Source organism: Amblyomma maculatum, chromosome 5, assembly GCF_055883805.1.
Source record: "Amblyomma maculatum isolate TAMU_Amacu chromosome 5, ASM5588380v1, whole genome shotgun sequence".
Classification (NCBI taxonomy): Eukaryota; Metazoa; Arthropoda; class Arachnida; order Ixodida; family Ixodidae; genus Amblyomma; species Amblyomma maculatum.
Window position 1 is genome coordinate 52,948,565 of NC_139348.1, and position 27,583 is coordinate 52,976,147.

The 27,583-nt window shown below is 45.3% G+C and overlaps 1 long non-coding RNA gene across 1 annotated transcript; it reads right to left on the reverse strand.

The window, feature by feature from the left end:
- Window positions 1-13,722: 13,722 nt before the first annotated feature.
- LOC146188310 (uncharacterized) lies at window positions 13,723-26,323 on the reverse strand. Its single transcript, XR_014707187.1, has 3 exons — window positions 26,282-26,323; window positions 17,908-17,997; window positions 13,723-13,776 (listed from the first exon to the last, which is right to left on the reverse strand). It is a non-coding gene; the product is annotated as an uncharacterized LOC146188310 (long non-coding RNA).
- Between the last annotated feature and the right edge of the window lie 1,260 nt (window positions 26,324-27,583).

Genomic DNA, 27,583 nt, shown 5'->3' on the forward strand with positions numbered 1-27,583 from the left:
ACTAATAATATTGATACGTGGCAAGGTTAGTCCACGAAGGTCAATCCAGGATGACACAGTACACAAAACACAGAAGCACAGCAGCGTCCAGCTTCTTCTAGCACCAAACGAACGCTACCACTTTGTCTTCTTTTGTGTCACTGTTGCTGGTCGTTGACTTCTTCAACCGCCAGCAATGGAGGGCATATATGCACATTACCCCCCCCCCCACCCACCCACGAAAAGCACAGTTCCGGTGCGCACTAGGACGAACTACTGCAGGGGTAGTACGGCTTCATTCTGGCGACATGAACAATCTCGGTGCGTGGCATAGAGGTCTGTCGCAGCGGATATACAAGGGCGACCTCGTATGTCACTGGAGTGACTGGCCGTAAAACACGGTATGGTCCTGCGTAGCGTGGCAAGAGCTTCTCACACAGCCCAATTTTACGAGCGGGAGTCCAGAGCAAGACGAGAGAGCCCGAAGAGTAGTGGACATCCCGGTGGCAAGAATTATGGCGCCGTTTTTTCGAATTTTGGGAGGAGGCCAGTCGGCGGCGAGCAGTAACACGGGCGGCGTCAGCTCGGGAGATGGTTTCACGAACGTAGGAAATGGCGTTAGCAGTGGGAGGCAGTACGCTGTCAAACGGAAGGGGAGGGTCGGTTCCGTATAGAAGATAAAAGGGTGAGTAGCCCATTGTGTCGTGACGAGACGAATTGTACGCGAACGTTACAAACTGCAAAGTAATATGCCAGTCACGGTGATCATCCGAGACATGTCCGTGAGCGTGCGGTTGAGGCGTTCGGTGAGGCCTTTCGTTTGTGGTTGGTAAGCGGTGGTAAAATAGTGCTAATGGAGCAGTACCGAAGAATTTCGCCGACTACTCGAGCAAGAAAGCAAAGGCAGTGGTCAGTGAGCAGCTGGCGTGGAGTACCATGGAGCAGGATGACGTCGTGTAGAAGAAACGCAGCCACGTCAGTTGCACAGCTGGTGGGTATCGCTCGGGTGACAGCGTATGGCGTAGTATAATCCGTGGCCACCGCAATCCATTTATTTCCCGACGCAGAATGTGGGAAATGCCCGAGGGGATAAATGCCAACTCGGGAAAACGGGTCTACTGGGATGTCGATTGGCTGCAAGGATCCAGCAGGCATAACCGAGGGCTTCTTCCGTCGCTGACACCGGTCACAAGAAGGTACGTAACGACGAACAGAGCGATAGAGGCCTGGCTAAAAGAAGCGGCGGCGGACTCTGTCGTAAGTACGAGATACGCCAAGATGACGCACTGTGGATGCGTCGTGCAGCTGTTGAAGAACGGTGGTACGCAGGTGTTCGAGAACTACGAGCTAGGGTGCCTCGATACCAGCGCCGCCGTACAGGGTGGTGACACCCTTTGGCATGCCCCGCGCCGCCGCTTTCTCCGCGCTCGCCATCTTGACGCAAGGCGCTTCATGCCGTTGCTGCCGAGTGTCCGAAGCGGCTGTGCTGTGCGCTGGGTTTTTGGTGATAGTACTGTGTTCAGTCGCAAAAACTACCATGCCAGGCTGCTGTGTTCCATTGTGTGCTGGCTCAGCAAAAAAAAAAAAGGAGCCAGATGCTTTCGTTTTCTACGGGATAAGAGACGGAGAAATGTATGGGAGGCGAAAGTGAAACGTGAAGACTGGACGGCGAATGACAACGCGAAGATCTTCGAGGTAAGCCACCATACCTGTGCTGCTTTTATGCATCCATAAAATTTCTTTTGAGCGAATAGGTGCATTTCGATTGTGTAAAAGGGTCTAGCGCTGACACAGATCGCTAGAAAGATGACACACAAGCGCTTGCGTATGTGCGCGTGTCGTCTTTCTTGCGGTCTGTATCTGTTTATACGAAAGCGTTTTACAAGATATTTTTGTACTCGTCTAACGCAGTTACCCACTTCTGATTGAAATGACATTATCTCACACCGCTTCACCCATCTGCTTGTAAGCACGAGCTTTGAGCGGTTTTTGGCTTCCCAATCTAGCATTGTGCGCAACAGATTTTGGTCTGCCTTCTTCAACGTTGAAGCAGGTCGAAGCATCGCATTGCCTGGCATCGGGAGTAGCGCGCTGTGTTTTTAAGTGTAAATTTTAAATTTTCAGCGTACGTGAGGGCTTATAAGCTAAATATATGGACAATTTGGTCTGCTACGTTTTAGTAACTCGGTAAAATTTAGTGTAACTTCCAGTGAATGACACTCGACTTTAGTATCATTCATGTAGTGTCCCACAATAATATCTGTTGTTGAGGATCTGCCTTTCTATGTTCATAGCCGCACCAAGAACATGTGGAGAAGGTCGAGCCTGGTATTTGTCAAAGAATGCACCATTGCGCCCTTTCGATCGCTCCCCTTCACACTCGTTCTTGAAAGCTCGTGGCAACCGCCGACGCTTCAGATTCACACAGATTACATATTCCCTCTCTCCTTCTCGCGAATTAATACAATGGAGAGCGACGGACGGCATGTCACCTCACGAAGGAGTAGGAAGTGAAACGCAATTTGTAACAAATATTTTGGTCGTAAAAAAATTGATGAAAACTCCCCGTGAGTCGACCGCGCTGGAATTTGGCGACTTATCGCTATTACAACATTTCGCGAAACAGAGATAACAGGTCCTCCGAACCTGTGTATTTTTTTTAATTATACACAGGAGCAGTTTTTCGCGATGTTTTTTGAGATTCGCAATAATACTAAAAGTTGGGTTCTCATGACAATTAAGTAGTTTTAAATATATGATTGGCAGCTCGACAAGTCGCAAAGAAAGTGCTCTCGTGAGCTGGAAGGTGTAGCGGCATCATCTTGTGAAAGCGGTCGTGAGGATGCGAGATGCTTGCGCAGTACAAATTTTCATCACGAATGCAGCTTTTCCTTCTCTGTATAATTAATTACGCATCGCGAGGCGATGTGCACACCCTGTTGTCCCCGCAAGTACTTGTCTGAGGTTAACCCAAATTTAGGTGAAGCTAAATTTGATCGCCTGACACCAGCATTAGTGTTGTCGCTTGTTTGGCATCCATGGAAAAATTGTGCGATCGTACATTTAAATATCGCATTGCTTCCATAATGTTTTCATTATTTCATTCATTTGCGTGTACACTACAAAAGACGCAAAATGTCTGTCTCGTCGCCTATCTCATTTCAGCGCCAGTTCGAGGGCGAACACAGTGTATGGACGGCGGCTGCTGAAGTCAACGGCTGTCCCGACATTGTTTTATCGTATGTAATAATTTATCGGAGCAAAACGACATCTGGTATTTGAAGAGTCCAGTAAAATCCATTAAATGCCTTTTCGAACAAACCGTTCCGATTCCAGTGGTTGAATACGCGGAACACCCAAAGCTGATGAACAGACTATTAGAGCGAAGAAACCGTTCCGATTCCAGTGGTTCAATACGCGGAACCCCAAGCTGATGAAGATACTATTAGAGCGGTTTGGGACGATGTGCTTGCGCATTTACTTGAGTTAGCTAAGTCAGCCATAAAAATCGAATGACGCCCTACTGGAAAAATTGTACGAGATTTGTACAAGACTGCTGTACGCAATTATTGCTGCGTACACCAACGTGAACGTACAGCCTAGGTGAACGTACAGCCTAGGTGAACGTACAGCTTAGGTGAACGTACAGCCTAGGAGAACGTACAGCCTAGGAGAACGTACAACCTAGGTGAACGTACACCCAACGTGGCCGTACAGCCTACGTGACGTGTACGACATACATGACATGCATGACTGCGTAATCCCATCACAAAACTAAACGCGTATATATGCAGAGCTGTATGTTAAGAGCTGCCACTGGTCTGTGGGCCAGATGTTTCATGTCCTATTTTCTTCTGCTCCTTGAGGTCTGCTGCATGCCAAAATTTAATCAGTTTATCACCACCTGATTTGCCCGTCCCCTTTGCAGGTTGAATTGGGAAGTTGCGCTTTCTTGTCATGTATTTGACATCGTCGATCAAGTGCAAACCTTAATATGTAGCAGGAGTGTAATGTCACACAATTTATGTTTGGAGACTCTTCTGTCTGCGTTACAATTCTTGTATTTGCATCAATATGTTTTGAAAATATGTATCGTAGTACTGTTGCATGACAGGTGTGTAAAAAATTAGAGCAGTGCAGAATCTGCATTGGAGTAATATGAAAGCACGGATGCTGCTGTTGGTTGCTTAATTCACTTCTTGTTTACCCATTTTAGTCTTTGGTACTTTCAAATTGCGTGCCAACACCCTGCTATGCCCCTTTCCGGCTCTACTTCCGGTTGCGTGTCACATCCTTGACGTAACCCTAATTGACTGATTTGACTATTTTAGTCTTTGGTACTTTCAAATTGCACACCCAATCCCTTCCTATGCCCTTTTTTTGGCTCAACTTCAGGTAGCGTGGCGTCAGCTTGACTGGTTTAATTGACATGTATTTGATACATCTCGGCCGCACCCTAATTGGCTGACTTAACTATATTTTAGTATTTGATAAATTCAAATGTGGCGCCAAGCCATTGGATCACGGTAGACAAGCAGAGTTATGAACAGCGTTTAACAATCTGGGGGTGGCACAGTGGTAAAGCGCTTGCCTGGGGATCCAAGGGATGGAGGTTAGATTCCTGGTGGAGACAATTTTTTTTTTTTGAGGAGGAGGAGTCGCGCACCTCTTAAGCGTTGCTTGGCAATGCTGGCAGAGCTTGGCGAGGAGGCTGCACAGCTGGCCTTGGCTGTGACGTCACACGCATGCGCAGAACTAGGCTATGTGAAGCCGTGCGAAGCTGCAGTCTGATACGCGTAGACAAGCTTTCGCTTCAAAAGGTACGGCATGCAAAAACCTGTGCGTGGTTACCAACCCGCACACATCGTGAGGATTGTTCGAGACTCAGGAATCAAAAGATGCAAAACAGCAGTGTGATCTTAGAGGACGAGAGACATTGACATAGGAATGCTACCATGCTATAGTGATACTCTGCATAGTTGCAAGGCTGCTACACCACTCCTCATGTTTGTGTTGGGTGTAATACTAATATCCCAGCTTTAGGCCTTGTGCAAGGCCTCAATCAGTGTTTGCTGCAGTTGTGACAAAATGTTTTGCAGAAATAATGCCCTCCATGAGATATGCCTCATGTGTAAAGCATGCATGCTTGGAAAGGACACGTGTGGTCACCTGGATTGGCTTTATTCATGCCATGTCTCAGCATGGCTGACACACTGCGGTCACAAAACATCTGCTTTCGCTCCACCAGGTTGGAGCTTGGATATAGGTTCCCTTGTTCTGCTGCTCTTGACCTGCTGAGTTCGGGCTTGGATACAGGTTTTCACTGTGCGACGTCTGCAAAATGCAAAAAAAGCAGGACTATATCCCAGATCCAAAAATTCAGCTCATGTCTTTCCAAACATTTTGGGAAAGGGACAAGTAGGTGCAATACTATTATTTGACAACAATTCAATTCAAAAAGTTTCGATTCTGAACTACAGAAATCTGAGGAACTGACACGAGCATACAGACTGTTCAGCATCAGACCCCCACAAAATTTAATACCTCAGTCGAACAGATATTTCAAGGGCCTTCGAACCATATCCTATCGATCAATCAGATAAATGAAGGGGAAATGAGGGTATTCGTTATAATACATGAAGAAAAGAAGCCAACAGTCGGCGAGGCCAAGGAAAGCACTGGGGATTGTACTTTGTTTTGTTTTTTTTTGTTGTTGTTTTTTCAATTTTTGCTTCGGTAATCACACAAATTAGTAATGTAATCTGTTTAGGGGAAAGCTAAACACAAAGTAGAAGGAAAAACAATGTGCCGATGGTGGGGACCGAACCCACTACCTTCAAATATCGCGTCCGGTGCTCTTCCAACTGAGCTACATCGGCAGCTGTTCCACCTGCTACTTTCTTACGTATTAATGTTGTCTCCATACGAACCTTGAGAGTGTTCACCAGCGCCGCCCTCAACCATAGCGGTGGACGTGGAATGTCCTGTGTTACCGCCAGCGTCACATAGAATGTGATCAAGAGCGAGGGCGAAAGCTGTGCTAGAACCCTCTTATGCTACCTATGGCTTCAAGACTTCCAGAACCGAGACCCCCGTAGGCGAAAAGCAGATAAATGAAGGGGAAATGAGGGTACTCATTATAATACATGAAGAAAAGAAGCCAACGGTCGGCAAGGCCAAGGAAAGCCCTGGGGATTGTACTTTATGTGCTTGGTCCCCACCATCGTCACATTGTTTTTCCTTCTACTTTGTGTTTATCTTTCCCCTAAACAAATTACATTACTAATTTGTGTAATTACCAAAGTAAAAATTGAAAAAAAAAGACGAGTACCCTCATATCCACGTCCACGTCCACCGCTATGGTTGAGGGTGGCGCTGGTGAACACTCTCAAGGTTCATATAGAGACAACATTAGTACCCAAGAAAGTAGCAGGTGGAACAGCGGCCGATGTAACTCAGTTGGAAGAGCACCGGACGCGATATTCGGAGGTCGTGGGTTCGGTCTCCACCATCGGCACGTTGTTTTTCCTTCTACTCTGTGCTTATCTTTCCCCTAAACAGATTACATTACTAATTTGTGTGATTAGCAAAGTAAAAAATAAAAAAAAAACACACACAAAGTACAATCCCCAGTGCTTTCCTTGGCCTCACCGACTGTTGGCTTCTTTTCTTCACCTATCGATCAATGACATTTGTACACCGCTTCATGAAAAGCTGCAATAACTACAAATTCAAGAGAGCAGTGCAAAACTGGAGATTTAAACGGCCTTCGAGAAGTAGAAGTGTGCACTCTTGGATTCGTCTTTTTGCGCAATATACATTACTGTCCATCATGGTTCACCAACTCGCCCAATCAGCCGTTCTTCTAATGTCAGGAAATCTCACTGCCACTGTGATACAGTTCATGTAGAACATGACATATGCATTGAGAAATGTGAAATTTAGTGACCAAATTTGTTTATTAAGGTTTGGTTTGAAGTTGCGGCTACACTTGATCTTTGACCTTGCAGGGCTCAGGGGCAAGGGGAGAAAACATGCATGCTGCTTTGCAACGTATGCACCCAAACAAACAAATTGAACTCCCTGATTGGTTTACAAACAAAGCTGGAAGCCACAATGGTCACTGTGCTTGAAAAGCCATGCCTTCTGCCTACCGCGAATGTGTCTCCACAAAACTAGAGAACCAGCCACTTAGACAGCACCGCGAGTCTGAAGACGTCTGTACTACCCTGATATGACAACTAAGCCATTGATGCCTCTAGCACAAATGTTCATTGTTCCAAAGGCTCAACTGCGCTGCTAGTGGGCCCCCAGCTTCCTTTATACGTATGTGCTAAGACCAAAAATGGGAAGACTGCCCAATAGGGGGTGATGAAGAGGCCATGTTTGATGTTTCAATGTCCGAAAAGGGGGGGGGGGGGCTGCCACTCTCAGGCAGTGTCCGATGAGTCCTAATCTAAACATCCTGAGCATACACACATGCAGAAGCAAGCGTGCAATACATGTCTAAAGGTGTACGCCGAGATATCTACAGGCTGTCACCGAGTGTTCTCGCTATGTCTCCATAGCTAAAGCAAAACTGATCTGCGTGCCCACCACCACAGTTTTCTCCCAGCACCATCGGAGTGCTGTAAGTCTTCAATGAAAAACCATTACTAGCCCTTTTACAAGTAATGTCGTCTGCGACCGTTGTTGGCTGTGATGGTTCTGAAAGAAGAGCAATCACGCCATTGTTGTGCATAGAGCAGCTTGGTAAGATGAGGCATGCGGCTGAGCTCAATACAGGAGGATCAGATGGCGTGACATTTGGAAAAACCCTTTAACGTGAAGTGCACCGAGCAGCTGCCCTTAGCTCAGATCGAAAGCGAAGCCAGAAAAGCATCTATATCTATTGTGGCTGCATTAGCTGTGCACCGCTGCCTACAAGAAACGCAGTACATCAACTGTGTGTGCGGCCAGCCACAACTACTCTCGCTCAGCTAAAGTCTGCTTTGATTGATTTCCTGCTTAGCCAATGATGCCAATGGTGCTAGTGGGGCTTCTGATGGAGATGCTGGCAATTAAGACGTGGCTGCTGATTCCGCAGTGCCGGTTTTGCAAAAGCCATTCTTTGCAGGCAGAAGCCCCTTATCGGAACATTTAGGGCAGTGATCGTGCAATCAGAAAGTTCGGTCAAAAATCTGGTTTTCTGGAAAATCAAAGGGTTGGAAGGTATGTACGCAACATGCCTTTCCCCGCAAGTGTGTCCCTGTCTCTGGAAGTCACCATGCAGAGCAAACTTGCTCTTTGTCCTCAAATGTGTATCATAGCTCTGCATTAAGTAGGTTCTGAATCCTTGCTCCCATATAGTGACAATTTGAAATGTGCAGCACCACAGAAGTATGTGGTGATCAATTACAGCATTGCAGTTTGTGATAGGCCATGGTTATGCATACTTGGTGTCAAAAGCTGGGATGTCAGGAGGGTAGCCAAAGCTATATCCACGAAACAATATGCCAGAAGTTCTGGGTTGAACAGGGTTGACCTGGGCCGTCTCTCAGCCAATGCTTCACAAAACAGATCTGTGCATACTCACTGCATCCACTTTTGTGAAAAGCTGGATAAACTCGCAGAACAAAGCACAAATAGCGAGCAAATTATATAATGTCCCGTGTTTACAAGTTGAGTGGCAGTCGATGAGCCCTCAAGGTCACCTAACTGCCAACAAATGAAAAGCAGGCATTGAGGGCTGCATGGAGTAGAAGTTCAATTGAAAGTATTTTTAGTGAAGTGCCAATTTCCTGTCACGATACTCAATCTCACAAGCTGTACGCTGCCCTGCGAATGGCACAGGAGCCCTGGCCCATTCAGGATCATGCAGATTATAATAGGTAATTGTGCTCCTACGTGCCTCTTGCTCCTTGAACTGACCAGGGTGAAAATGGGGGCACAATTATCTACAAAGGCTCTTTGCAAAACTCAAGAGTATCAGCTATCCTGCATAGCGCACTTCCTGTGGGAAAATATTTTTGCAGGGCCTGGGTGTACAGTCACGTCACACATGGATGACGTAGCCTATACGACACATATATGTATCTCCTAGATTTTTTTTAACAGTTGCGCACTGCTCAGTCAAGACGAGATGCGCGGGAATGTAGTGAGCACTGATTCTGTGCGTTTGCAATTTTTTGCTTTCGTTCTGTTTCTTTCGATAGTTTAGTGTACAGCTTGTATGGGTATGCAAAGGGACGCGGGGACTCTGGAGTTGAGTCGGCTTTTTCGCATCATGTCACCGGGATGGTGCGTTTGCTCTCCGCGGTGTAATGAATATGTGCAAGAGTACTTGCCGTATGTGGGGCTGCATATATTCAGTACCAGAGCTTGAGTTATTTGCGAACACGCCCATACACATGCAGTTTTGTAGTGGCGTAAAAAATTATTCTGTCAAGACAGAGTATCTTCTGAACGGTGCATAAACATTGATGTTTGGATTAAGCCATGAAATAGTATACAAGATGTTTCACATAAGGTTTGGTTTATGGGGTTTAATGCCCCAAAGTGATTCAGGCTTGTATCACATAGCGGGCTTAACTTAAGGTACAAAACCTGCCCCAGTGCACGGGCACAGAAGCAGCCAAATCTTCAGTGCTCCCTCCACTGCCACTCAGGCTATCGCAGCGCACACCTCACTGCTACGGAAAAAAAAGAGTAAGCGTGCATACTGCTCTGTGCTTTGCCAAGGGCAGCTCCAGGCGGTCACTCGTTTGAAACAGCGCCACCTGCGCTGGCCAAACCTAAAGCCCCTCAATAAACTAAAAGTAGCGCCAACATGTGAAATTTGCCGCCCGCCTCCTCTCCTGCGCTCTCCTTCGTCGTTCGACCCTCTCATTGGCCGAGCGCTGTCACGTGCGCGCGTGCGCTTTTTTTTTTTGCTGGGCGTGCAGCTTCCTCCTTTCCAGCGGGGCGGGCGGCGCGCCCGCGGCACATATCGCCGTGTGTTTTGCTGCCACGCGGACTGCTACTAAATCGTTCCCGCTGGCTATTTAATTTTTTTTTTTCAAGCATGTTGCGCTCTTTGGCCGGCGGCTGATAGAAGCACGGTGGTGAAGGCGAGTTCAACCAACGCAGACATCGCGTACAAATGGTGTCACGCACTGACAGTTGAAAACGGAACCGTTTCAGCGCAAAATATATAAAAAAAATTGCTACCACGCTTCTCAAGTTTCACGGTAGCTTATAATTCATTCAAACCTGCAAAGAAACCACACAGACTGCAGCTTCCGCCGCCTAGTTAATTTTTTTTTAGCATGTTGCGCACTTTTGTCAACGGCTGACGGACTCAAGGAGGTGAAGGCGAGTTAAATCGACGCCAAAATCGTGTACGTATGGTGACACACCATGGCAGCTGAACATGGCACCGTCTCAACGCCAAATATATAAAAAAATAACTGCTATCTCCCTCCCCAAGTTTACCGGTAGCTCACAAGTCAATAAAAGCTGCAAAGACTCCACACAGACTGCAGCTTCCGCCGCCTATAGTTAATTTGATCTGCAGCTGAAGTTGAAAATACATGGAAGACAGCTGCTGCCACACTTCTCAAGTTTATCGGCAGCTCGCAATTCAGTCAACGCTGCAAAGAAACCATACACAGACTGTTCCAAAATTGTTCCTGTCCGCCGCCTAGTTACAAATTTTATAAAGCATGCCGCTGAGTGGCCAAATGTGACTAACTACGGACACACGGAGATGACGGCGAGTTGAACCAAAGCCGAAATCGCGTATATGTGGTCTATGACACTCACAGCTGAAACTATTCTGGCGGGAAATCCCTGTCAACATTCGGTAATTATGTTTCAGCAGTGAGTAATGTTTTAACCTGAACACATTGCGACAAAATGCAAGGCTCTGGTGAGACCCGGCGCACGGCCGCCTGGATCGGCGCGCGCGCGGCGCTGATCGAGACGGCTGTGAAGGGCGCCTGCTCCAGAGAGCGCGCGCTAGTCGCGCACCCCGTAGGTGGAGCCACGGTCGAAATGCGAGAGGAGGAGCGGTGCCGCCAGAGGAGGAGAGAGGAGATGGCGCTACTTTTAGTTTATTGAGGGGCTTTAGCCAAACCCCCCCGCCCCCATTTTTTTATCATCTCCGCACTGCTAAGTAAAAAAAAAAAAGAAAGAAGCATACATGCTGCTGAGCGCTTAGCTCGGAGAACAGCTAGACCCCCCTCCCACTACCTCCACTCCCCCTTCCCACCCACCCACAATTTATTGAGCGCCCCGGGCAGCTTGAAGCAGTCACTCGTTTTAAAGCACTTTGACAGCCAACCTCCCAGTACCCCTTCGTCCTTCCCACATAGACGAGAAAGACCTTGCAGCCCTTTTCTCACTCCCTCCCAGTAGAATGAAAAAGGAAAAAAAAACCGCCACGCATGATATGCAGGAATAATACAGACACGTCACTTTTGTGTCAACAAGGTATGAGTTGCTTTGGCCTGAGCAGAAGATAGGGAGGACTAAAGATTTGACTGCTTCTGTGCACAGTGTGTTAGAGCACAGGGCTCAATCGGCCACCTTTGTACCTTAAGTTAAACCCGTTACATGAAACAACTATAGTGCTAAAAAATTGTTTGTTCAATAACTAAGCCACATCTTGTATAAATTCACAGCTTAATTTCAAACATCAACATTTATGTGCCCTTAGAAGATGCTCTGTCTTGACAGCTATTTCTTTTCACCACTACAAAACTCCAAGTGTGTGGTGTGCATGTGTGCAAATAACTCATGCACTATAAATATGTTCGCAGCCCCACATAGGGTCAGTACCCTTGCACATTTTCATTACAATGAGGAAAACAAACGCAAGATCCCACTGCAAAGAAGCAGACTCATGACTCAGTTCTTGTGTCGCTCGAATATCAGCAACCCTGCCAAACCACCAGAAGAAAAAGAACGAAATCTAAGCAAAAATTGCGAACACACAGAATCAGTGCTCACTCTACATTTCCCCGCATCGTGCCTTTTGACTGAGCAGCGCTTTTCTCTCAAGAAAAAAAAAGAATACAAACTCCACGAGTAATGTGTAGGTGACATATAGTAGGCTATGTCAATGAAGTATTATGTGATTGTGCACTGAGGACCTGCAAAAATATTCTCTCAATCCCCGTTGCGGCAGAAGTTGGGTGCAATGCTGAATATTTCTGTATTAAGTCTCATGTTATGCACGAATCTTGGGAGGAGCATGCCTTCTCTATTGAAAACCAGAAGGGAAGGGAGGGGGGTTATGAATGGTACCTGTAAGGTTAAGGTGCTCTTAAGCGCTTAATCCATTTAATAGAGAGAGCAAACCAAGGCAGAGTGGAGCAGGTAATGGATGTGGTCATTGTCACAAGAGATGTCTCCCGGCAGCACCCTATTTCTGCCCCCAAAACAGGTTTTACCGCCACAGTGAAGGGGTTTTCGCCGAGGAGAGAAGCACTGCAGAAGTATTCTGCCAGAACAACCCCATACCGCCATTTACAGTTGCTGAAACTTGCGAGTTCGCCCTCCTCACTCACAAATCATGAGGATGTGCTTTGGTCTACTCTCCATGGAAGGGTTATAGTATCGGTTACCTTTAAGCCTCAAAACAATGCTTTTCACAAACAGGCACATATTTCAAGGTGGAAGCAAGGCCACCTGTTTCTTGCCACATTTGTTATCATCAGCAGCTCCATTTCAATGAGGACAGAAGCCAGCAACACTTTCCTCAGTAGTTTGTAGTACCTCCGCCGCCAATACAGCTAGCCGAGAAGTAATGACTGCTTGACGTGATTCCACATGCACAAATTACATCAGCTTAACACTTAAAAGTACAGATAACACTGAATTTTCCCATCCAATTAAACGCTCAACCACTTCCTTCTCAGTTGCTGCAGTGCTACTGGCATCCCGGTACGTGGCATCCCAGCCATGGCGGTATGGGGAAAATCTGCAACCAGTATGCACTCAAGAACTCTGATCACATGTGGCCGGCCTGCCACTACTCAGAATACTATCAATAATTTTCAAATGAAAGATGGTAGTACTTATGTGAAAGCAGTGCAATATCAAGACTACTAAAAACCTATATCGACTGCATTGCCACTACTGTACTCTGCTAATTTAACTTGCAGTCAGAGGAATATAACTAGCCCAACAACTGCAGCAACCACAGTGAAGGTGCATGAGCCTTCACTTCAAGGTGTACTATCCTCACATCTTATAAAATCAGCTGGTAATGAGATTTGTTTCAAAACTTCTGGCTTTTCCTACCTTAAAAAGAAACTTGCATTTTCTGCAAAATAGCATTTTAGTGAATAGAATGCAGAAATGTATAACACAAGCCAGCTTCAGCTTGTCCTCAATGTCCTTTTATTACCCTAAAGCTGAACATGAGCTATGAGAGACATTATGAAAGAGGGCTTCTGGGCTAATTTCCAGAGCCCTCCCTCTTCTACAAAAAGTTCTTTAAACTGTGCACTGGCACTGTCCAACATGTAGGCAAATTTGCACTGTGCCTGTATCGACAGGCCCCATTCCATATTCTCAGGCTCAGCAGCCAAATACCATAGCCAGTAAGCAACGGCAGCAATCAAAGAAAACACTGAAGAAACCTGAACCTCAAAATAAACATAAGGAGCCACAAATGCAATAGTAGGTTAGGCAGATAAGAAACTACACATGCTGAAAAATGTCTTCAGCACTTACGTCAATGTCCTACTTGCCCATCATAGCACTGTGCGATTCTGGAAAGGGTATTGTAGAGCTTGAAGAAGCCATTGCTTTGAAGCCACATGGAGCTTGCTCTAAGGTAAAAAGTACTATGAACCAACAAATTAAAGCGTAATATAGTGCAAGACATACATGCAGAGGCTTTGTGAGCAAGAAATAAAGGCATAGAATAGGAACACCGCAATACTTTTTTTTTCTTGAAATGATGCGTGGCATGCTAGTGTAAGTCACTGTATGAATTCGCCTCTGCCTGCTAAGTAATCCTAGATTAATATTTTTTTGGATTCAAACTTTCACTTTAGGATTGAATTCGTTGAAGGGCGACTGCCTAGAAAGCCAGAGAAGAAACAATGTTGACATGACCCGAGACACACCAACACTGAAATAAATCCTTTCACTCCATCTCGTCGCCAGCCTGGCAAAAGAACAGGTCAGGCATTACAGTGCCCCTGGTTACAAATAAAGCATTTACTTGATTTTAACTGCAAGTACATTTTAACATCAACCTATCCATAATCCACTAATGCCCACTAGGCCCAAGAACAGACAAGCTCTCCCTTTATGCTTTATATCAAGTGAGCCTCTTAATTTGTAGTGCAGGGCCTTAATACATGCCTGTAACTACAATACTACTTTTCTAAGCGATGTGGAACTTCATTAGAATTCATTTTATGACCTAAGTAGCAGAAATTGTATTTTATCTTGAAACAAGCAGCCCGAAAAAACAAGGCTGTGAAAGGAGACAAGACAGGCGCTAACTTGCAACATATAAAGGAGTCAAGCAACAATGCAAACCACTCAATCACTTATAAGCAGAAAGCAAAACATGAGTCACTAAAATTTAAGAGCACTTCCCTAATCTAGATATCCCAACTCACTGCATGTTAACACGATGGACGGCTCACTAGCACATTCATTACCTAGTCGTGAAATGCCTTCAGCTTCAATGATTTTCCAGCTGATTTGAAATGGATGACAGCCAGAATGTGCGCAGCTGAAAGAAACTGAAAGCAACCAGTGCATTCTTTACAATGCACAGCCAAGTTGGTACCTCTACCTATATCTACATAAATGGAACCGTTCGGATATTTTAGTGATCGATGTTTTGCTGTCTGCTTATCAGTGACTGAGCAGTTTGCGGCGTTGCTTGGCTTTATATATTTCATGTTTGCATCAATAAAATTTAGTTGCGAGTTATTGCCTGCTTGCCTCCTTTCACATCCTTGTTTTTTCGTGCTGCTACTTTCAAGATGACGCCTTACCAACTCATGCAAATTGCCATCCTTCTCAAAGTATGTGTCAAAGAAATTTACTTCATTTGGTACTGACCAACACACATGAACAGGTTTGATGCAACTTAAAGGCGATCAAAGAGAGCATCATCATAAAGCATTAAAGTTGGCTCAGAAATGCACCTCTCCATGCTAGTGTAGCTTGCACAGACATGAATTTCTGTGGTAAACAAAACACTGGGCTGCTGCAAGGGTGGTACAGCAGAAGCAGAGGGTGCTCCGACAGTAAGAGGAAATATGGCATTGAATCTTGCTATACATGGAGACATTTGTGGGCAATGCAGCCAAGGTACGAAAGGAAAGGAGACAAGTTTTAGTCTCTTTGCCGAGGAGAGTGGTTTGCTCACTATTTGGGCTAGGCATGTGCAGGCTTGAAGTGAAGGGCGAAAGTTGGAGAGTTAATGCAAGGTCACTAGCGCTGAAGTAACCCACTCTACATGGCAAGGGAAGAGAGGTATGTTGCCTTCACTTTCTTGCCTAGCTTCAGCTGCATAGCCAGACATTTAACCCTGAGTATAGTGATGTGCTACCGTGTAGAATTGAACATTGAATGTAGCACAGGAGTACAGCACCATTACTCTATCCATGATAAAGAGGTAATACAGGTAAAGAGCATGCTGCGCTCTAAGGTTGCTGACGGCGTATTTACTTATCTTACATTAAAAAAAAAGTTAGTGACCCATAAATATGATACTTCTGCTATTATGAGAACTCCACAGCTATGTAAATTGCATGAAGAAAGTGAACCTATGGATAGCTTGCACTGACGACTCACTAGGCACCCACTGGTGAACCAAAAGTAGAGCAAAAATCTGTCTAATTTGCATTCACCATCTTCACCATGAAGGTATTGCAGACACTAAGCACAGTTCACCATCATAGCACTTATGATATCATCCAAGCCATCTATAAAAGCTACCCAGATTATCACATGAACATTTCAGTAGAGATATGACTTTCCAATGATCATATTATGACAGTGACCAAATTCTCATGAAAAAAAAATTATGACCAAATCAGCACCTTACTCGGAGTTCAGTGCATGGGCGTGAGATATACTTTTACACTTCTTTTCGTCAACTGCTACTGTTTCAGGAAAAGGGGTCATCAAACTAAGTAACCTGAGTAGAGTTGCGAACAACGAAATTTAGGAGTGTGGTGAGGGGCAGACTTTGTGGCATTGCGAAGGTACTCTACTAATGCTAACAGTAGGCAGCCTTGATTTGATCATGGGGTTCAACATGCCAAAGAAACTTTGACTTCGAGGGTCAGCCATTGTAGATAGCTCTGGATAATTTCGACCATCTACGCTTCTTTAATGTGCACTGACACTATAAAGCATATGGGCACCTAGCATTTTTCCACCATCGAAATGCAACCACCCCAGCTAAGACCGAGCCCGCGTCACCCAGCTCACTAGTTAAATCTCCTAAACGCCGAAGCTGCCACAGTAGGGTGTAGGCAGCCTTGAGGCAGGGTTACATTTGCAGGCATGTTTTGTACAAGTCAAGCTTATATAAGCTAGGTATGGCCAAGCTGTGGCTCATGAGTAGCATGAGGCTCCTTGCAAAGTCCAGGTGCAGTTCACGACTGCTTGGCACCTGTCCACCTCTCACCATTCACAGTATTTCTGCATCTACAGCCAGCTTCTTTTTTTTTAGGAAAAAACAAAACAAAAATACAGCCAGCTTCTCTGTTCTTTCCCCTTTAAGTTCCAAACCACCTTTTGTTTATTATTCTTTTAAACAATGAAACAATGTGCCACTCTATGGACACACATCTAACAGAGCTGCTCACGACTGTAAACATGCTCATTCGAGAACTTCAATCTGCTTGCTTTACAAATGGGGCAGTAGAGGCATATTAACAGTCGTGGCATGAGTTCTGCACTCTGACCACCTGCTTTGTTAAATAAAAAAAAAGTCATTATCATCATTTACTTTGCTCTTTGTAAAATTGTGCCTTTTTAGTCGAGAGTTCTCATTAAAGGTATGGCAGCTGTTTCTGTAGGCCCATAGTTAACGAGCTGTCTGACATATGCCCGCACTGTACTCGCTCGCTCATACATGGAGCTGAGCCTTAGCAACCTTCGTGGTGATGCAAAGAGATGTTTGCCCATGCTACCATCTTGGCATTTCCATAATGGTGCAGATCAGTGTCACCACTCCCACTTGTGCTGTGAGCATTCCTGTCACTAGCACATATTGAAACCAAAAGCGATGGCAGCAGGCAATGTGACATATGCCAGCAGAGAGATGTTCACTTGCTTTTCCTCCACACATAGTGAATTACGATCCCAGAACTTAAGTGGATTGCCCGCTCCACAACAGAGCACCTGCATCCAGCACAGATTGTGTCCCGACTGTGTTTGGAACTCATGCTAGCGCAAGTAGGTAGTGCCCATGGAATGACAGATGAATTGCCAGTCATTCTGTGCGCTAGCCTGTGCTTCGTGTACACATGCCGTCTGTTTTATACCTGTAATAGGTCTGCATTTCTCCTGCTACTTCTTAGAATAGTGTTGACCTCAACAGTTTATGCCATTCTTTCAGATAGTCGAGTGCAGGCAAGCATGGTAAGATTTCTTTGGCACTATTCTCAAATAAAACAAAGGCTCAGATCACTGTTTTCACTGTTTCAGAGTTGAGGAATGGCTTCTAGCTCACAAATAGCACACAAAGATTGTTTCTGCACGTAGTTTTCCAGTCGCACTCTGAGCTGAGGTCTTTAAAAAAGATTATTGCAGAATACTGCTGCTCTCAGACTTGCTGTCCTCAAAAGTGAGCACTAGTTCATGACAGCAATTTGCATTCGTAGCAGCGGCAAGTACCAATAGTCCATTATTGCAGAGGGCACAGCCAGCGCAGCAGAGACAATCTACTGGAAATGGTAGGTGCATCTGAACACATACTCAAGTAAATTTCCAGCCGGTCCTGTTGATTTCGGCAGAGCAATCCAGACTGCTCCATGGAGCGATCTTGGCTCAGCAATCGCTCCTCATCTGCATTTGAAAGATGAAACCCGTATTCCGGATCTACATTTGGAATACAGTTGGTCCAAAATGAGCAGAAAAGAATGTTCTGTAAGTGACCACAGTCTGTTATTGGAATTCACCATTAACAGAGTTTTACTATCTACCACCTCGATCTGCTCATAATTTAAATAGCACTATAAAAGTCTGTGATCCTGCAGTGACCTCCGATCTCACACAAAGGATTCAGTGACGTAGCAGGCACAACACACATCAAGAGGTGCCAGATAGTGTAACTTGTATGAAATGTTATGCTAACTCTTCGTTACTTGCTAGCAGAGCAAACAGTATGTCCGTCATCAAACCTTCTTTTAAACCGTACTTCATGGCAATGGAAAAAGGCATTTCGATTCCACTTGAGGTCTAACTTAGTACAGTAGCGATGAACAAGCCCCTGAGCCTGCCATGTGCCAAGGCGTAAATGCGCTTCACTGTATTGCACGAGTGAACAACCGGAAGGCTGGAAGCTTGAACAATCTGTTTCCAGAAAATGGTGACGTTGTTTGGGCAGTTAGGTTGGAATAATAAGCAAGCACTCTGCCCGTACCTTCATCTACTGGATTTCCTCTCAAAGGTATGTATGCCCAGCAAACAATGTCTGCAACTTAATCCAGGAGTAAAATCACAGCATGTTCTGAGGACTTCGATCATAACATTCAGTTTTTGATCATTCCAGTCACCTCAACATCAAATCCAAGACATATGTGGCAGCTTATGGAACATTCGCACATACAAAACACACCGAGAAATGCAAGCCAGTCAGTCTAAAGGCAGCCTATCATCCTCATATTGTTCATAGCCTTCCTAGTGCCACCAAGTTTGCTTCCCTACCACCCTCTGAACATGCAATGTTCCACCCCAACTCGGGTTACACACAAGCAGTGCACCAAGAAAGGAAAAAGTTCATCCCTAGCTCCCATTACGTCAACTCGGAAGAATGTGCAGAGTCGGACCAGATATATAAATTTTCACAAGAGAATTCAGTCAAGTGCCATGTTTCCATCTTTCAACTTTACGTGCTCTCTAGCAGATTTAGCTGGGATTCATTTTGCACTCAAAGCTCAAGTTATGTTTCAACAACTTCAACATATTTATCAGCACTGCAGTGCAACTGCCTCTATTATCCAACCTTTTTTTTTTTTTGCTGAAGTTGACATGGTGAGTGAGCAGTCTAGTTATACAATAATTTTTTTCCAGTTTTGATAGCCAATTAGAGAAATAATTTTTGTGAGCTTTCCTTTTTAAAGCTGCTTTGCTGACAAGTTCCTGCCTGCAAGCCAGTGAAGAAAATGTGGGATTATAGCTATCTGCACACTTCCATTAAATGATCTCAACACTGACATGATGATCAAGTGATATCTAGGAAGATATTGGCACCAGCGCAGCAAGCAGTCTGCTGCTTGTGCATCATGACGGGCCAATGCTATCGAACTGCCAAACCTTTTATCATGTCAAAACACGCTCACCCGATCAATTATGAATTGTGAAAGGCTACGCACTCAAAAGTGGAAACACATCCATTCAAAAAGTAAAAAGAAGTAAATTGCAGAATGTAACGTGACTGTTCAAACCATGTATGGAAGTGCATGCGGCCACCAAACGATTCATAAATGTGGTAGCCATTCATGAGCTAGATCCAGACACACCACCACTTGCTGTTGCGACTAAAGGAAGAAGATAACGAAAATGCACGGGCCTACTACTGGCTCTGTAGCTGAGCCACCTCCACTGCCTCGTGCGGACAGAAGAGAAAATAGAGAAGCAAAAAGTGGGAGAGAGAGGCACGTCGCGACAGCCGTCGTCCACCACTGAAACGGTAGTAGGTATAAAGACTGCCTACAACAGATAGAAATCCAGTGGCAGGCTAGCCCCCGCCGCAAGCTGCGGTGACCTACCAATCCCAGCACCGTAGGGCCAGGAGCAGCCACCCCCCGAAACCACCTCCTTATCAACATCTACAGTTGTTTCTACAAAACATGCGTAAATTTAAGCAAAAACACCACACTGGAATGATACCTTGAGCAAAGGCTTGTTTTGCTGGGAATCCTGCATGCACTCCTCAATTTAAAACCTACAAGAATTTCATACACTGAGTACAAAAAAACCTGCACACATTTTGATTCACGTTTCATATCAGGGAAGATGGCGATGGGGCATCTCAGCACAATTAGTTCAGATTTTTTTTGCTTCACTTGTAGATAATTACACAAGAAAATCAATACTATTGGTACTGTTGAATGCATAATTAACTTTACACCTTACTGCTATTTTTGGACTGAAGGCCTGAGTTTGGTGTCTGTCATTTATATGCACTTTGTAGTTTTTGTGGATTACTTCAGTCAAAACAAATTATGCAAAAGAAAATGTGAAGCCAATACAGGTGAAAAAATTCAAAATAGCTAAAAAAACTTTTTTTTTTTTACCTTCTACTTGCACCCAAGGCTCGACAATGGTGCTTTAAGTACGATTACAGCGACGATGAAGACGAAATTGGGCCGTCGCCCTGTCTCTACCGAATGGCAATTTTTGTTCTTTTTAAGCTGTGTTCACTTCGCCGCCTATAATGTCAGCTGTTAACGCTGCCTAAAGATCCCAGGAGCTTCAGAAAGCCTCAAGACGACCCCTCCAGTGCACCGATCACAATGCCAACGTTCACTTCGTGAGGCGCCCAGGCCTATCTCAACTTGGCCAACGGACATGAACAATAACTATGACATGGAAAGATCGCATGCAGTTGTCACCACCTCTACTGCGTCGCCTAACCTTCCACCTTAAGGATGTTTCTTAAGCAACTCAGCACCTACTTCATCGCTACTAAAGTCGCCGCGTCCAGCTTCAGGGGATCAACCGACTTCAGCTTCCAACAGCTTGCCTACTCCTGTGACCATTCCTATGCGGTCTCTTACCGATTCAACAGAACCAGCTGCAAAGAAGGTAAAACCCTCTTTAGACGATCATAATTCGTCAAGAACCCCATCGAAATACGGGCTCCCTGACGCAGACTGCTCCTTCCGAGTACATATTAAGCCTACATTTCAATATGACATAACGTCAATTTCTTCAAGATCAGTGCAACAGCTTATTGACCGCGCACTGGGTACAACAGGCTACCGAGGATTTATTTACCAGCGTCCCTCTAATTCAATCACAGTGCAAGTAGCCTCCCTTGGCGATGCTGAGAAAATCTGTCATATTGATAAAATATATATCAGTGATATATATTTCAGTGATATCAGTGACTCTCAATATGTACCTGTGCACCTGTGCAGTGCATACCTAGCATCTGGACCTGGCTTGCAAAGATGTGTCATTTATAACCTGGATCCTAAGGCACCTCCAAATGAGGTTATGGCGGATCTTTTATCAGACACGCACTCTGTGCTAAATGCCCGCCAACTAGGTAACCGAGGCACATTTCTTCTACTTTTGAAGGGTCCTTTAGAACTCCCTACTCATTTGTTCTACAACGGGCTGGTCGTTCATCCGAAGCCTTTCCGGCCTGCCCCAGTGTTTTGCTACCGATTCCTACGACAAGGCCACATCAAAAAAGTATGCCCTGCATCCGAGGACACTTTACCAAAACAATCAGCGGACGGCCTCCCCTCCTTCACATGTCCGTTCTGTAAAACAAACGATCACGACATTACGTATCCGAAGTGCCCTCGCAAGAAACGTCGTGTAGTGCATAAGCCTACTTTTGATGCAGTCAAGATTTCAAACCATTTTGCTGCTCTATCAAACCACACAGAGGAGGATGGTACCGACTTGACGCCAACATATTTACCTCCGCCCTCTCAAATCCGCTCATCTTATGCATCTGTTTCGAAGCACAGTTCCCGTACTCTTCGTCAAACGGAAGATGAATTTCCACCAATTAGTTCCCCTATGCCTAACAATATTTCTGTCATAGATGAAGAGATTGCCAAAGTTCGCCAACAGCTTGATCACCTTTGCAAACGTCGGTTAATCTTACTGCAACGTTTGCACCAATCGCCTGTTGAGCCTACACGTCAAGTACATCATTGCTCTAATGAGTACAGTCATTTTGAGTCAAATTATGCCCAACCTCAAAAATCTGCAGCTACAACTTCAATGACATCACTGATTACACTGCTGCAGAAACTGCCTGAAATGATAGCATCTGTTCTGCAAACTAATGGCCACTAACCATAAATCCCTTATAATGCAATGGAACTGTAGAGGTCTCACTAACAAACTACCTGAATTGAAGCTCCGTATTCAAGAAGGAAAACTTAATGCATGGGCTTTCCTTTTACAAGAGCATAACGCTATTCCACCTCTATCTGGTTACTGCATATATCACTGCCCCTCGATACCCGACCGCCGCAGTGGTCTTGCTCCCGGTAAAGCGGCAATATATGTTCATTCATCCACTCCTCATTCTCCAATAGACCTATCCCGTTGGTGCAATACCCGTCAAGAAGTGACCGCCATTATTACTAAGCCCCAACGTACTCCAGTTATATTAGTATCATTTTACGCACGACCGATATCTACTGTACTCAACTTTGGATGGCTCACACATCTACGCACCTCATACCCAGGTGTACCCATACTCGTTGGAGGAGATTTCAATGGACCGCACACAGCCTGGGGTTATATACAAGACTCTAAGCGTGGACGTCAAATTTACGACACATTTTTTGACCAGTCGTTTACACTTCTCAACAGTTTGACAAAATGTACCCGCCCGCGTGCACCGGCGTCGACTCCGGACCTTACGTGGTGGCTAGGACCTGGGAATCCTCGCTGGAATTGCGAACCAGACACCTGGGGCAGTGACCACTCCCCCATTCTAATCGATTTTACCTCAAGCACACTACGTAAAATTCGCCGCAAAATTCACATTACTTCTTAGGATACTCTACGTACAGATGCTCGCCTCATCTCAATAACTCCTGATTCGGCACTTTCTACTTTCATGCAAGTTCTAAATCAGCACACCGTGTCTTCAACCATCAATGAAGACCAACCAATCCCTGACCTTCACCTCCTTAACCTCTGGGCACGGCGCAAGCAAATGGACGTATACGTCAGTCAGCATCCGTCCAATAATATTGCCTTAGCAGAACTTCATAAACTAACCGCTAAAGCCCGTCGGTATTCTAAGCACCTTCTACACAAACGTTGGACAGACTGGTGTTCTCACATAAGTACTCCGATCGGAAACCGCCACCTATGGCGTGTGTTTCATTCAATGGAACGAAAACCATCAGTTAAAGACTACGCAGAGAGTATTCGAATAGCCCTGCGTCTTTCACCGCAAGAATTTGCCAAGCAAGCAGCTCTTCAGTTCTTCCCCAATTATGACTGCCAACCTGCACCGGTTCCACTCAGTCTCGACAACCATCTCCCAGAAGATAAGATCACGAACCCTTACACCATGGCTGTGCTGATCGCTGCGATTGAAGACATCCGCCCAAACACCACACCCGGTCATGATGGTGTGCCTTATACACTATTCCGCAATCTAGAAGGTGAATCATTGACCTCACTTCTGAGAATTTTGAATGAAACCTGGATTTCCAGTGAAATGCCACCAGATTGGAAACATTCTGTAGTAGTTCCCATACCAAAGCCCGGAAAACCACCTACAACCCTTGGTGCTCTACGCCCGATTTCTCTTACCCCAACTATCTGTAAATTGTACGAAAAGCTACTTGCCATTCGAATATCCTAGTGGCTTGACCATCATCACAAATATTCGTCTTCACAGATTGGCTTTCGGCCTGGTTACGGATCTGAAGATGGTCTTCAACTTTTTGCCAATGAAGTAATATATTGTTCATCTCACAGTCGTCTCGTCCGCACAGTCGTGGCAACAGATATCGCGAAAGCCTACGACAACATCCTCCACACAGCGATCCTCAATACTATGTCATCACTTGGAATGCCCTTACAGCTTTGTCGTGCAATTCACGCGTTCCTCTCCCACCGAACGTTTGCTATCCATGTAAATGGAAAACCAACAGGACATTTCATTTCTAATCGTGGAGTACCGCAGGGCTCAGTTTTAGCCCCAACTTTGTTTAATATTGCATTTATTCCTCTCATACATGAACTTGCCTCAATTCCTAATATTAAAGTGCTAGCCTATGCAGATGACATTACTATGTGGTCTACAAACCGCTCAGTGCATGTACAGCAAGACTCCCTGCAAAATGCCATAAATATCCTTCAAAACTTTCTCAACAACACAGGCCTATCCCTCAACCTCACTAAAACATGCTATGTCCATGTGGGCAATAAGGCCGGCCGCAGAAGTTTCAAAGCTAATCCATTCGCGTTGACAATTGACAATACACCCCTCCTTGAAGTGAAACATACCACGGTGTTGGGTCTCCATGTACATTCTTCAGGAAAAGGCACAGTTTGGCTATCCGATGTACGCAAAAGTGCCATGAACACACTGGGACTAATTCGAAGAATAGCAAATCGTTCTGGTGGTGCCCGATCAGATACCGCTCGCCGACTTGTTCGTGCTGTCTTTCAACCGCGGCTTCTATACCAGGCACAGTTTCAGAAACTGACAAAACGGCAATGGTCTACACTCGAGGCACTCAACCACGAGGCCATGCGAGTCATTACGGGACTGCCTCGATCAACTCCTATCCGTCTGCTCCAGGAGTACGCCCACCTTAACTCGCTGGCAGAATTAACTGCCCAAAGACAGACAAACAGAGCAAGAAAAGCTTCACTTCGTCTTGAATTAGAGAACCAACCACCTCCATGGGACTACTACCACCTTACTTCTAATAAGCCACTACTCACCAAGAAGCCGCAGCTCTCATCATCATTCCCAATAACGTCTTGCGCAACACATGATGACTGTATAATTTACACAGATGCAGCCGTAACCCCAACAGGTGGTTCAGTTGCTTTTATAAGCCCAACCCACCCTCACCTGAACACCAACCGAAGTTACCTTACCGACGCCAAATCAACTCTTGCATTCGAACTGCAAGCTATCTTAAACGCCATAGAAGCGTTACCTGCCGACCCTACGTTTAAAAAAGTACAAATAATGACTCACTCTAAAGAAGCCTTAAAACATTTAAAGAAAGTCCATGGCACTCTTAGGGTCGCACAGACTATACATGCTGCTTGTCACCGTTATCCAGTGACTATAACCATTCACTGGGTTCAAGACAACAAAAATTTGAATACTATAACAGCAGATGTGCTTCCTCATGCAGATGATGTGTCACAACCTATTCATGATTCCTTGCCACCGGATCCACTCCTGACCCATTTGACATCATCAGCATCCCTCAGGCAGCGTACACGTGCTCTAATTCCCCCGTGTACGTACCCCCTTCCCCCCAATCTAACAAGGGTGGAGGAGGTATCTCTGAGACGGCTGAGGGTCGGAGTAGCTCTTACGCCCGCCGTTCGATACCAGTGGCAAAGTACTACTATTCCAGTTCCCGACAAATGCCCACACTGCGAAGAACCGGCTTGCGACACCACTGTACGGCATCTAATATGGACATGCCCAGGAACTTCGCATATGCGCAACACCATTCTTCAAAAAGCTGGACTTTCACCAATTAATCACTCTCATTTCCACTTATGGACAACAAACAACATTTGTGCACGCAGTTTGTGTGACTTCTTGCACATGGCTGCACTCCACACATTCCTGTGACGCTATACCACCACCTTTTATGCCGTGTGGCAAACTCAGCGCCATAAATAAATAAATAAAGTACGATTACAGCTGAATCATACTGCCGTCGCGTGTTCGCCGGCTCCTTATCCCATAATCCGCAATATTTATAGAACATTTGAATAATGAGCTAGCCCTGTCGTAACGCAGGTATGTTTTACCGCTTATTCAGTGCGTGTAAATTCAATGCACAAGCGCCGGAGCTTCAACTGCAGCACAACGTAAGGACCGAGTCGAGGCACTTACGAAGTTGCCCATACTAAATTCTTGCCGAAGGCTGAATCGCAGTACGGCACCGGCATCATGCACCCCGCAATGAGCTTACGAATGATGATTTGTACGGCATATTCTACTCCAATCGTGCAGCCCATGACACTGTCTCTTTTCCAAGACACTAAAAACGCATTAACACCCCCCCCCCCTTACTTTGTCAAAACCAAACAACCGTTTGTTATGAACGCGTCTTGTTGTTTACGAACTAACAAACTAGCATTGTGTTGGCATGCATGACCAGTTCTGCGCTGTTTTCAGAAGAATGTGCAGGACAGAAGGAAATTTACTTACATCTGAGATGCCAAACGTGTCCCGGGTGGTGACCGCCCTCCAGTAGTCCCGCCGTCAGCGTGGTGTTTCCAGTGAAAGCGCACAAAGGAAGACGCACTATCTGTTGGGCACGCCGGCACACTTTTTGCACAGGTTTACACAGAACCTGACGACGCTTCTGCACATCGCACGAGCTATTTTGCTGCGCTTTGTGCCTCGCAAATCTCGAGAGCATGACGCCGCCAGCAGCACAAAAGAAAGCGCGACGCCGCGACGCTGCCACCAATGGCTATGACTAGCACTACAGCTTCGACTGCTTCGGCTGATTTCGACTTGTTTCGGTTTCGGAAGTTGCCGACTTCAAGTCAAAATTCAAAAGGCTGTAGCAACTTTTTTGCTCGGCATATCCTTGTGCTGAAAAAGAGAGTCAGTCCGGTTGTTTATAATCAGCCAAATGAGTGATGTAGAGAAAGAAGCAGAATTGTTGTCATCTTCTCTCCCATCCCATCTGTTAGTGCTGTTCAGTCGTTTGAGAATTGTCTTTCTGTGGTCTTTGCAAGGGATTATGAGTTCGTGAAGTTCAGTACTGGAGTTGGCTTTCACATTTCTGTTATCACACTTACTTTTCCTTCTACAGATGAAACTCCAAGCCAATTCTTCATACAAACTTGTGATGCCTGACGGTGGTAAAGCTGTGCAGTTATAGTGCGTCACCTCCATTCATATGCAAAACACAATATAAGGGTGATTTTGACTGCCCGTTTGACTATCGTATACATGGCAGCGGCAACACATCAACATTGTGCACACAGCATAGTGGCAGATACAATGAACGAAGGGCAGTGCTAGTCAAGGTGTGCAGCAGGAACATCATTTACTAAACTTTAAGTGAACAGTTCTCATTCGACTGAAAAGATTCTGCACAATAAATACCAAAAAAAATCCTGATTAGTCGGCATATTGGTCATGACATCACAGTTACACGACCTCGCGTGAGAATTTCAAACATCTCACAGTGAAATAAAGCTAACAAAATAGGGAGGGTGCAAATGAAGCCAATTATCAAGGAAGCACTTCTAATGAGGACATTTGAGAAAATAGTAGTTTAACAAAATAAATACGTTGATACTAAAGCTCGAACCCATGTGTGCCCTCTGCATGCAATGTCTATAGCCATGTAGGGTCAAAGGTGTGTTAATGGGGCATTTAGGGAATGCTGTTACATTGGTAATAATTTTGAAAAGTAGATAACTTTAAACGAGAAAAATTATATAAAAATTTGCGGAATGAAAATGCAGTTCATGTTTAAGATGCTGTCACGTC